We start from the raw sequence: 12,982 nt of genomic DNA, 5'->3' as shown, positions 1-12,982 counted from the left end.
TGTTGGGTTTAGTTCTATCTCAAAAACTAAAGCCCTTTCTGACCATTTGTCACTAGCCTATTAGTAGGCTAGTGGCAAATCGTCCTTCGTCCTTGTCTTGTGATATTGACGTTAACGTTCACCGATGAGCAGCAGGCTGTGCAGATTAGAGCTGCAGTCTTGGGTCTATAAATTGTACCCTCTTACTACGGCGCTGTCAGTTGAAGGGCGAAGTGGCGGTGCACAGCGCAGGTGATCTGTGCGTGTCCGGCTGCTGCTGCTGGAGTAGGAGGGGATTCAGGCGCACGCGCACTTCCGCTCACAGAACCCATGCCGACATTTCATACGAGCGCGGTCAGGAAAGTTTTCGCATTCCTATGAACACATTTCCCCGTGTCAAACGGACAGAGTTGGCGACGCGAAGAACGGTCCTCTTCTCGCTACAGAAGCACCATTTAGAGGTATGTTGACAAATATCATCAAAGCCTTTTCGACGTTGAGTGCGGTAGTGACAATGACATTCAATAGGTGTCCGCTAGCCGTGCTTTCAGTTCAGCATCCATATAACCATGTGTGAACGGCACAGGACAGCTAACGGAGTGTTTGCCACGCCGGCACCCGCTGTTTGAATGGGCAACTGAATTCTGCATAGGCCTACTGTTGAAAATCTTTAAAAAGTGTCTTCATGTTTAGCCTCTTTTAAAGACTGGATAACGATCAGTGTTACTACGGTGTTAGGCTGACATGACCCTCTGCAGTGCGCATACCTGTGCACCAGCATGTTGCCTTCCCGAGATCACCTTTTAACGTTGCCGTCACTAGCTGTTTTTTAGTAGCCGACACAATAGCGAGGGGGGGGGGGGGGGGGTGGTGTGAGGAGAGTTTGAAACAGGGGGGAGAGGTGTTTTCTCGTCGCCCACTGCTCATGAATGGAAAGGCGACCTTGAGTATATCTCCTATCCCAACCTGATCCCACGATTCAGCCCCCGTCTGTCGTTTACATTTAGATGTCAGGAACATCTTGTGCTGCCTAGCATCTCATCTCCGCCAAGCGGAGCTGTGGCTATATTTGCCCGAGAAGCATCATCAGAGCATTTCCCTTGCGCGTGGCCTATTTCTACCGTCTACTTGTATTTCTTTACAGTTGCATCATTGTGGGATCACGTGCAAATGATTGTGCTATAAAACGAGCGATTGGTGGGCGACAGTTCGTTGCTTAGATTCATGGTGCCTACGTGATGAAATCCTACTAATGCATTCCCCCTCCTCTCCCGCTCCTCAGATCTGAGGCGAGAACAGAAGAGAGCCGCTGTCCTGCCCGCGAGATTTACTCAGTCAGCGCGCCTTGGTGAGTCTCTCGCCCTTCTTGCCATTGGCTCAGCAGCCATATCCTCCCACATCATGCACACTCAGCTGTTGCCCGTAACTACCGTCATAACTGCTGTTTCTAATCGCAGTAAACTCTTGTGCCAGTTAAAGTTACTGTCTATGTTCTGAAACGACTGTGCCCTGGTTTGATCAAGTGAAAGATTTCATTTCCTCATCAGTGTGAAGACTGATGTAATACCATAGCACTGAAGGCCTGGCCAGTTGTGTCTTAATGGTCATTTCTGAAATGGGTCTGGCACAGCTGAGGAGACAGCCACATTATCACGTGTGGATAGTTCTCATGACTGACGGCAGGAAGTTGAACTTTTGGAGCACGCCCCAGACTTTGTGCTTGAGCAGAAAGGGACTTGTTATGTGCCAGCAGCTCAGCAGGGCGGGCAGGCCGGCCAGTTTAATGACCGCGCGTTAGTAGTGGCGTCTGCTGACATCAGCGTGCCTGTGACTCTTATCTGGACACCTTGTGTTTGTGCTGCTCCACCACACAGAACATCCTCACCCTGGCTAGTGTGCGCCATGCGGGCTTCCTAGAATGCTCTGTGTGATTGACAGGCGCATGTGAGTCTGTTGGACGATGCCCTTGCTCTATTCCCTTGGTCTTGACCTGCTGGACCTCACACAGGTGGCAGAGTCTTTCTGTGTGTGTGTGTGTCTGTGTGTGTGTGTGTGTGACTGCTCTCTTGTTCTCCACCCAGGTCAGGTGGCATTCTGTTCTCATTGGATTTTACCCACAATCCTCTTCTCTCAGCCTTTCTCTATTAAAGGCACACTATGCAGGTTTTTTAGCTTAATATGCAAGTTTTTTAGCTTAATTTACCTTCATTTAACAGCTTCAGAGTCATTGGAATGGTTATATGACTTTTTTCGGTTTGAATGGTGGCCGTCTCGCTTCCCCCTAGCACCTGTGAGCGGAAAAACCACCCTTGCAACTGTGGGCCGGCGGGCCGACGGCCTCAGTGTCAGGAAGTAACAAGTGTAACAAATTGCTTTACTGCATTCAAATACACATACACGCCAGGCACCAGCTAGAAAAAGGTAGCGATGGAGTTTCTCAGACATTCGTCATGACCGAGCCAGTGAAAAAGAAGCAAAAGCTGAGAAAACGGTAAGGAAATTGCCAATACTGCATAGTTTACCTTTAACACTCCTTCCATCTCTCTCTGTCTCTCTGCCCCCCCCTCCCCTCTCTCTCTGTCTGTCTGTCTGTCTCTCTCTCACACACACTGTTGCTCTCTCATTCTCCCCTTCTCCCTCTCTCTCTCTCTCACACGCTGTCACTCTCTCATTCTCCCTCTCACACACACACACACACACACACACACACACACACACACTGTCTCTCTCTCTCACACTGTCTCACTGCACTGCTCTCTACTTTCAGGCTCAATCTGACAATCTGATATCTCCTCTTATCTGATTTCTATCTCTTTTTATCTATTTCCTGTTCCCTCTCCCTCTCACACTTTTTAGAGGCCGTTTACACGACACCGCCGGGTGGATTTTCTCTTACCGCTTTCACACCTTTAACGACTCTGGCAAGAAAAAACCTCACGTGTACACACAGAGGTGTAACCGGCTAAATGTGCTGTAGTCCATATGCCAGACCAGTCGATGGCGCCGCTGTGCAGAAGCTTCACAATATGGGGCTATGTCATTTAGCCTATAATATGCGGTGTAACTGTAGGGCTATGTCATGTACCCTATAATAGGCAGTGTAACTGGGGCTATGTCATTTAGCCTATAATATACTGTGTAACTGTAGGTCTGTCATTTTATGTAGAAAATGTAAAATTGATTTCTGTACAGACATGGTGATTAGTGTTGGCATGAAATTGTAAAGATGTGTTGGCTAAATGTAGGCCTAACAACATTTCTGTTTACATTGTTTGATATGAAAATGGATGTTCCATGTGAAGTTTTTCATACTGCATAGGAAATGCAGTAATTTGTATAAAAAATATTGTTTCTGAAGTAATATGAAGCCACATAGATAACTGTATTATATTAACCTATACAGTATGTTAATGCATTGTCAAGTCAAATATCCTACATGGCTTTAAAGGTGCCATGTGTAGTGTCCGCCAAAAAATCATTCATAAAAACAATTCATACTCCACATTCCATAAAAGATTGGGGCAGTAAACCTCCAGAAAGCGAATTGGTCTACCCTAGAGTAATAACCAAGACACGTGTATTGCATTTTGGCTGGCGGTTATGTTGCCCGCATGCCCGAACTGGAATTATGACACCTGTCAGGCTGTGGCTAGTAATTTAGCATGCTAATTCAGGTTGATATCTCTGCAGCACTATACCTTGTCATTTTTTTAATGACATCATCGCCCTTATTTCTTCTCATTCTTTTGATGCGTGTAGCTCATTTTTAAAAATATTTTTACCTCAATTCTTACACATGGCACCTTTTTAATAGAAAAATGTATTTGACGCATCGGGATTCATCGCACATGATAATGGAATGGGATCAGGAGATGTTACGATTCACACCTCTACTTGGTAGAGTGATGGTTTGTTGAGGCTATGATGCCCTCCTGTGCTCCCCCCACATGCACCCCTCATCTGTACTGGGCTTTGACTAGCCTAAGTGCAGGCTGGACCGACCCTTGACTAGCCTAAGTGCAGGCTGGACCGACCCTTGACTAGCCTAAGTGCAGGCTGGATTCTGTTGTGGCTAAGGCTGAGCTGCTAGTGTGCCCTCACAGCAGTACTGGGCTGTGGTCAAGTGCTGTTTCACTTTGCCACTTTGCCGGTGTTGGGCTCTAGTTAAGTGTTGTTGTGGCTAGGGCACGGTTAGCCTGCTGTGCTAGCAGCAGGAGCTAGCTGCTCATTAGCGCTTGGCGAGAGGGAAGGGGACCGGGCACTGGTGCAGGAGATGACGGAGTCCAAATTAGTGAGGAAAGGAGCGAAGTGGAGTGGATCTGACTGCCCCTTAGAAGCACACACACACACACACACACACACACTCACACGTACACACAAGGAGAGGGGAGCGGAGAGGAGAGCAGTGGACCTGACTGCCCCTCAGAAGCACAGCCAAGAGTTCAGATAGCAGCTTAGGCAAAGACGAGTGGTCCGCATGACTTCACACTACACACACACACACATGCACAGACATAGACACACACACAAAATGACCCATACACACTCAAATCTACATGCATTCACACAAGCTCACTGAAACACAATTTTGGCTTGTTGGCACACACACACACACACACACACACACACCCCTGTCCAGGCTGATGTTTTTGTACTTCTATGCTATTTGCTGACACACACACCCACACACGGTCTTAGGTGGTGTTAAGACGGGGCTTCTTGTGTGTGTGCGCGTGCAAAAAAACCTGATAAACAAAAACATTGTCTGGAACGGGCTGTGTGTGTGTGTGTGTGTGTGTGTGTGTGACAAACAGGTCCAAAGAACAAAAACATCACCTACTGTAGGACTGGGCTGGTCACCCTGCAGTTGACCAGAGGTGGCGCTCTCGCACAGCTCCCCTTAGGCAGCAGCTACTGCGTAGTTTCCACACAGCTGTTTAGCCATCACTGGTCACTCCTTCTCACCAGTGACCTAAACACTTGTGTCCATCTGATTACTGGGTTATCTTTTACAGTCAAGCACATTGTAGTTCATATAATCCATAGTGATTATCTTCTGTTGTTGACTAAACACATTAGTAGTAGTTAATCCAGGCAGATTATCTGATGTGGTTGGCTAAGCACTAAAAGCATACCTAGAAGATTAGGTGATTCAGTGGATTGGTTGACACACACACACACACACACACACACACACACACACACACACACACTCCCTAGCCTGTAGCCTTTATCCAGCCCCTGTCAGCCCTGACACACACACACACACACACACACTGTTTTGTAGTCTTTAGTCTGTAGCCTTTAGCCAGGCCCAGTGTGTGTGTGTGTTAGCCAGGCCCCTTTACCTGAGTGTAACCTACAGTGAGGTGTGTTTTCTGGGGCTTCCTGTAAAATCCGGTCTTGTGTGATGTGGGTCCAGGGTGGCACAGTGGTGTGTGTGTGTGTGGGCAGCTGGCACCTTTGTGCCATGCCTCTAGTGAGTGTGTGTGTGTGTGTGTGTGTGTGTGTGTGTGTGTTGGGGGGGGTGGGGTGGGGGGGGGGGTGCCATCGTCAGATGAGCTCCTGCTCAGGTCACACCCACCTGAGACATCCTGCCCACAGATGAGCCACATCAGTAACTCGTGTAAGTGTGTGTGTGTGTGTGTGTGTGTGTGTGTGGGTGTCCAATTAGAGACCCTTTCGTTGCGCTAACGCAGTCAGGTTAAGGGGTAGAGGTGAGGTGAGATGTCACTTCCTGTGGAGCATGGTGTGTACTGACATACCTCAAACACAGAAAAGACACACACACACACACACACACACACACACACACACACACAGTTTTGGTTCCTTCTGCTGCTGCTCAGCAACTCGGTCAGCTGAAAGCATTTCCTCTGGGTGCGAGTGCGTGTGTGTGTGTAGAGAGAGGTGTGGTATTCTGCGTGTGTGTGTGTGTGTGTGTGTGTGTGTGTGCCCCTCCCTGTCTCCTCCTGCGGAGCTAAGGGTAATCTCGGTCCTTCCAGGTCAGCTTCCCCAAAAATACAAACACACTTCTGTTGCTCGAAGACTACTTGGCCTACACCACAAAGTCTGACACTCACTCTCACTCTCACTCTCACTCTCTCTCTGTCGTGTCTGAGGGGCCTCATGTCATGCTAAGTTAGCATTGGAGCTGGCAGTGACTGAGGAAGCGAGAGATAGCTGAGTGTGTGAGAGAGGGAGTGTTTCAGTTGAGTGTGTGTGTGTGTGTGTGTGTGTGTGTGTGTGAGAGAGAATTTGTGTGTGTGTGTGAGTGCGTGTAGAGAGAGACGAACCACTAAAACCTCCCAGCACCTGTGGTCAGGGCTTGCGGGGGCTGTGTGTGTGTGAGAGAGAGAACTGTATGTAGGCCACCCTGCTCTGCACCCAGTGTCTGCTGAAGTGATGCCCGCTCCACTGTGTGTGTGTGTGTGTGAGATGGGGGGGGGGGGGGGTTTGAGTCCCCTCAAAGGCCTCATTGATGGAGCTCTGAGACTTTCACTGCTTTATTGCGTTACAAAGCACGCTTGGCAGAACACACACACACACACAGTACCGTGTCTTACATACACATACACACACACACTCACAACGTCATACTCCCGAACACACACAGACGCAGACACACCCAGAGTGTGTTCCAGCAGGCAGTTTAGCTGGGAGAATAGGGGGCTGAGAAGGAGTCGTATCGTGTGTCACGGTGGCAGCTGACGAGCTAAAGCCCCACTGCTTCTTACAGAGACAGGTGTGTGTGTCTCTCTCTTTTTCTCTGTATGTGTGTCAATTCAATTCATTCTTTATTCAGGAGTCAGGACACAGAGAGCGGTCCAGATCACAATACAAAACATAGTAAAAAGACAGATGAGAACACATACAGTAAAATGACAACAACAGTCACAGTTCCACAATGCACAGAAAGAGTGTACCGATATTAGCATATAAACTTAAAGGCCAATGGTTCCACAGCCTAGAAGTGACCCTAACCATACTCATTGCTGGCTTCACTAGTGACCCTAACCATACTCATTGCTGGGTTCACTAGTGACCCTAACCATACTCATTGCAGGGTTCACTAGTGACCCTAACCATACTCGTTGCCCATTGCAGGGTTCACTAGTGTTGCAATTATGAGTTGTGAATGGAAAATGGAAATAAATGCACCTGAATGGACTAACCAGGACGTGTGTGTGTGTGTGTGTGTGTGTGTGTGTGCGCACGCATTTGTGGGTGAGACTGCAGCTGGTGTTCCCCAAAGGGCTCACTGCATTAAAGGTCTGGGTTCATCTCCACAAATACATCTGAATGAACTCAACACCAGCGTGTGTGTGTATTTATCATCAGTGTGTGTGAGTGTCTCTCAGAGTTGTTAATGGACGTGTGTGTATGTGTGTACACTCTCCCTCCTAGAGTACATAGAGGACTTTTTTCCTTGGACCTGACTCCGTAAGCATCCATAAAAAGCCAGTACACCCTCTTGCTTGTCCTGCTGTGAGAGTGTGTCAGTGTTAGAGGCCTGCTATAGTCCTGCGTGTGTGTGTGTGTGTGTGTGTGTGTGTGTGTGTTAGAGGCCTGCTATAGTCCTGCATGTGTGTTCGAGGCCTGCTATAGGTCGTGCGTGCGTCTGTGTGTGTGTGCTTTAGAGGCCTGCTATAGTCCTGCGCGTGTGTGTGTGTGTGTGTGTGTGTGTGTGTGTGTGTGTGTGTGTGTGTGTGTGTGTGTGTGTGTGTGTGTGTGTGTGTGTGTGTGTGTGTGTGTGTGTGTGTGTGTGTGTGTGTGTGTGTGTGTGTGTGTGTGTGTGTGTGTGTGTGTGTGTGTGTGTGTGTGTTTTTTTTTAAATTACGAAACTAGACACTCTAACACACCTTATATGTGATTTTGGGAACTCTGTGATGAATGGAAATTAAATATATGATGATCGAAAACTCATGAAAACGCACAATCTGGACATTTTATCTGGACATTTTATCATAACTCGGTTGCCGCTTTGGGTCGAATCAGTGACGCGTGCACGTCAGGTCAAAACCAGGCCATTTTCGTGGGTCTATCACCAGGTGGCAGTCTCGCCAGGTCTCGCTGATCACTTCCCGGAAAGTTTACAGGCAACACTTCATATTTCATGAAAGACGTTATATCTCCATTTCTAGAAAAAAACAGCAATTTTGATGAAAACTAGCCACTGTTTAGCTTGGGATTTCTCAGGAACAGAGGCGTGTAGAAATACACGGTTTGCACCCACCGAGAGCTTAAAGTCTCACCTTTTTAAACGAGCCATTATATGTGTTCATAGCTATAACACAGAATATGCTGTGGCTGTACAAAAATCATCAACAATGGTCTAGATTGCTGGCACCACCTCCTTAAGAGTACAGATGTGCACTAGAGCAGCGTACCACCTCCTTAAGAGTACAGATGTGCAGGGAGCAGCATACTGCATACCACCTTCTTAAGAGTACATATGTGCACTAGAGGAGTGTGCCACCTCCTTAAGAGGACAGATGTGCAGTAGAGCAGTGTAACACCTCCTTCAGAGTCAGTATGTTTACATGCAGAGTTAGAGCTTGACTAACATCCATTCAGTTGACTACTGTCCTTGTCCCCCTATACAAGCATGGGATGGGAGTCGATGTATTGAGGGATGTTTGACTCCATAACGATAGGTGGCGCTGTGTCCCCCTTTCAGCCTGCTAGTATGGAGCTTTTTTTGGTTGACCAGTTATGTAGAGGGAGAGAGAGAAAGCTTTTGTGTGTGTGTGTGGTGTGAGAGAGAGAGAGCGAGAGAAGAGAAAGGGAGATTAAACCTCACAGCCCTGTGTGTTCTCTCCATGACCCTGGTGTTCCCTCTGCTCAGAGACTTGGTCAGCTGACCTTTTCCAGCCAATCAGACACTGATAACGCGTGAGTGGTCATTATCTTCCCAGCAACCTCTCTGCCTCCGACGAAAGAACACGCACGTCCTCACGGGTCACCAGTCTCACCGTATCAGTGGTCCCAGTGTCCTGGTGCAGTCAGATTCTCTTACACACACACACACACACACACACACACCCACGTATACACACACACACACACACACACGTATACACACACACACACACACACACACACACACACGCGTATACACACACACACGTATACACACACACACACACACACACATATACACACACACACACACGCGTATACACACACACACACACGCATACACACACACACACACACGCGTATACACACACACACACACGCATACACACGTATACACACACACGTATACACACACACACACGTATACACACACACACACGTATACACACACCCACACGTATGCACACCCACACGTATGCACACCCACACGTATGCACACCCACACGTATACACACGCATACACACACACGCATACACACACACGCACGCATACACACACACGCACGCATACACACACACACACGCATACACACACACACACACGCATACATACACACACACACGCGCATACACACGCATACATACACACACACACACACACGCATACACACACACGCATACACACACACGCATACACACGCATGCATGCATGCATACACACACACGCATACACACACACGCATACACACACACACGCATACATATACACACACACGCGCGCATACACACACACGCGCGCATACACACACGCGCATACATACACGCGCATACATACACACACACACACGCATACACACACACACACGCATACACACACACACACGCATACACACACACACGAATACACACACACGCATACATACACACACACACACACACGCATACACACACACACACAGGTCTGCCCTTTGGTGTGCCTCTGGCACTGGTCTCGTCAGTGTGAGTTGTAGCCATGATCTCTATGGAATCCTGTCGTCGGGGGCAACTGTTGCCAGCACAGTGACCCGCTGGGCTGAGAGTGTGTGCCGTGTTCTGACCTTTACGTCAGCGGGAAGATACACTCACTGCCGTATGCTATTTGTGGACAGGAACACATTTACACAATCACAGCCAAGTTCATACTCTAACACACACTAGACCTCACACACACACTGGTTGCAGAACTGGTGGATATTGTGTGTAGGGACAATGGCATTAGCAGTCACTAAAATGTCACATTGTTGCATGTTGTTGTGTAGTAACACACACACACACACACACACACTCATCATCTTAGTGGCCTACATATTCTCTCAGTAATATAGAAGCATGCCCATGCTCTCTTTCATAACCGTAATAGGTTGTGCAGTATGGCTCCAGTTTCCTAATTAGCTCACACACACACACACACACACACATAGCAGAGACACCATTACCTGTGCTTTAAACCCTCACATTGTTTTCGATAACTTTCTGTGTTTGTGCGGTATGGCTCCAATTCCCTAATTACCCATAATACTTTGCTGGCGCCAGTCATGGGACGTTTAAAGCTAATAATGTTATGTGTGTGTGTGTGTGTGCGTGCCATGAGGCTCAGGGCACAGAGGAGGTCACTGCTCCTGAAGGGTGTGACCTTTAGTGAAGGTCATCATGATCTTTAGCGCATTCTCCTAAAAGAACTTACACACACTCACACACTTATTTCCAACACAAGGGATCCTTTGAAATCCTTATCCTTCTTGAATCCTTCTGAACTCCTTTGACACTCGTAGCTACGCAGAACCACACCAATTTCAAATTGCTAGAGTTTAGTGTAAGTGTTAATACAACAATTAACTGTCATACAAATAATGTACAATGACCAATTGAATTGCCTTTTGTGTTCATTTTTATGGCACTCTGAAATCAATCTGCCAACATGAATATCTGAGTATTTGTCACAACTTTTTGATATCACACAGCAATGGCCATTGAAGACACACACAGACACACAGACTCACCGACAAAGATTTTGCTGAAGAACACAACGTCAAGAGTCTTACGGATGTTAACATTATAGTGCGACCAGATACAAACTCGTATAATACAAAATGCTTCACTATGAAATCAATCTGGCATTGTGAATGTATCTGTATGATCAACTTTTATTTGCACAGAGAGCGAGAGAGAGAGAACAGGAAAGAGAGAGAGGGGGAGAGAGAGTGAGGGAGAGAGTAAACAGGAGAGAGAGAGTAAACAGGAGAGAGAGAGGGAACAGGAGAGAGAGAGATAGATAGAGAGAGAGAGAGAGAGAGATGTGGGTATGCACTGAGATGAGTGTCCCTTCAGCATATAGGAACTCTTCCAGCAAGAAATAGAGCATCTTCTCTCCTCTTCTCTTCTCTCCTCTCCTCTCCTCTTCCCTTCTCTTTTTTCTTTTCTGATCTCTTATTTTTCTCCTTCCTCCTCCTGACATCTTTCATCCCTCCATCACTCTTCCAGGTCACACTGAAAATAGCTTGGCACTACCTGAGCGGCAGAACGTGTGTGTGTGTGTGTGTGTGTGTGTGTGTGTGTGTGTGTGTGTGTGTGTGTGTGTGTGTGTGTGTGTGTGTGTGTGTGTGTGTGTGTGTGTGTGTGTGTGTGTGTGTGTGTGTGTGTGTGTGTGTGTGTGTGTGTGTGTGTGTGTGTGCCTGATGGGGCCTAAGATTACAACCCTCAGCAGTTTCAACTGTGTACAGCCGCCTCAGTGATGTTACAGATATCCAGCTGTTGCACTGCAAATCCACGTATTACAAAGCAGCTGGCATCGGCAGGCCTGCTGAATCAGTGGACCACAGATTACATAATAACTCTCCGATGGTCATCGCCAGGACTGCTGAATCAGTGGACCACAGATTACATAACTAGATGTACCGCAGAGCAGTACAAAATATGACTGCCGCCCAGTCCAGCACATTTTTTCCACAAAAAGAAATCACGCTGAAAGGCCTATATGATTCTAACTGTCTCACTAAATTGCATTATCCACACTCAATTCTCACTGGTATCTGCTAGACAACAAGTACCAAAACATGATTAGTTCATAGATTTCACATGTAAAATTCATTTTATACAACCCCAGTTCCATCTTGCCGTGTGTGTGTGCATGCGTCTACTGTGTGAGTATGTGTCATACGTATGATTACTGTGAATGTATGTGTGTGTGTGTATCTGTTTGTGCACATGAAATGGGTTAACATGACCCCTGGAGGCAAACATACGGAAAAAAATGGTCATCCTAGGCCCTACAGTTCTCAAGATATTCACAGAGAACTGTGTCTGCCCTACCCTCCTTTCGGGGGGTCCAGTCCAGCGGGGGGGCTACAGATCAAAACGAAAAATGACGGTTCCATGCTATCCATGTGGGGGTACATGCCCACCAAGTTTCGTGTACCCCGGTCTTTCAGTGTCCCCCATGAACGGAATTCCACAAAACTTGGCGTGCATACAGAGGGCGTCATAATGATCCTACACTTTCAATTTCGTGCAGTTTTGACTATGTTAGGTCACAGATACCTTCAATTACAACACCTCATTTTTACTTTTTTGTGTTTAACTAGGTGGCGCTATACGTGGTTATGGAATGGGTAGACATGGCCCCTTGAGATCAACATACAAAAAAAATGGTCCTCCTAAACCCTACGGTTTTCGAGATATTCACAGAAAACTGTGCCTGCCCTACCCTCCTTTCGGGGGGTCCAGTCCAGCGGGGGGGCTACAGATCAAAACGAAAAATGATGGTTCCATGCTATCCATGTGGGGTTACATGCCCACAAAGTTTCGTGTACCCCGGTCTTTCAGTGTCCCGGGAATCATTGACGGAAATTTGGGCATGTGAAAAAGAAAAAAAAGAAAAAATCTCACTAAACCTATATGGCCGCCGCTTCGCTGCGCGGCAGTCATAATAACTCTCCGATGGTCATCTCTCCAGTCTGAGACAATACCATTTTTCAGAATAAACATTCCCATTGAGATGAACATTCCTCTCTAATTCCAAATGTGCATTCCTGTTTCAACACAAACTATAAAACAAACATTTGACCAAGATTTATTCTAAATGGACATTCCTTTTTAATGAAAC

At 47.2% G+C, this 12,982-nt stretch overlaps 1 protein-coding gene across 2 annotated transcripts in view; it reads left to right on the top strand.

Moving 5' to 3' along the window:
* The first annotated feature begins 211 nt into the window (after positions 1 to 211).
* slc16a1b (solute carrier family 16 member 1b) overlaps positions 212 to 12,982 on the top strand; it is a 48,957-nt gene continuing 36,186 nt past the window's right edge. Inside the window, exons 1-3 of one of the 2 annotated variants that reach the window (XM_042096956.1) lie at positions 212 to 440; positions 1,262 to 1,327; positions 7,502 to 7,519. The gene's annotated coding sequence lies outside the window, so the exon portion shown is untranslated. The remainder of the gene's footprint in view (positions 441 to 1,261; positions 1,328 to 7,501; positions 7,520 to 12,982) is intronic. The other variant, XM_042096954.1, reaches the window with a different exon arrangement.

The sequence above is a fragment of the Alosa sapidissima genome, chromosome 7, assembly GCF_018492685.1.
Source record: "Alosa sapidissima isolate fAloSap1 chromosome 7, fAloSap1.pri, whole genome shotgun sequence".
Taxonomy (NCBI): Eukaryota; Metazoa; Chordata; class Actinopteri; order Clupeiformes; family Clupeidae; genus Alosa; species Alosa sapidissima.
Note: the sequence above shows the minus strand (reverse complement) of the source record. Positions and strands in the feature narration are given on the sequence as shown.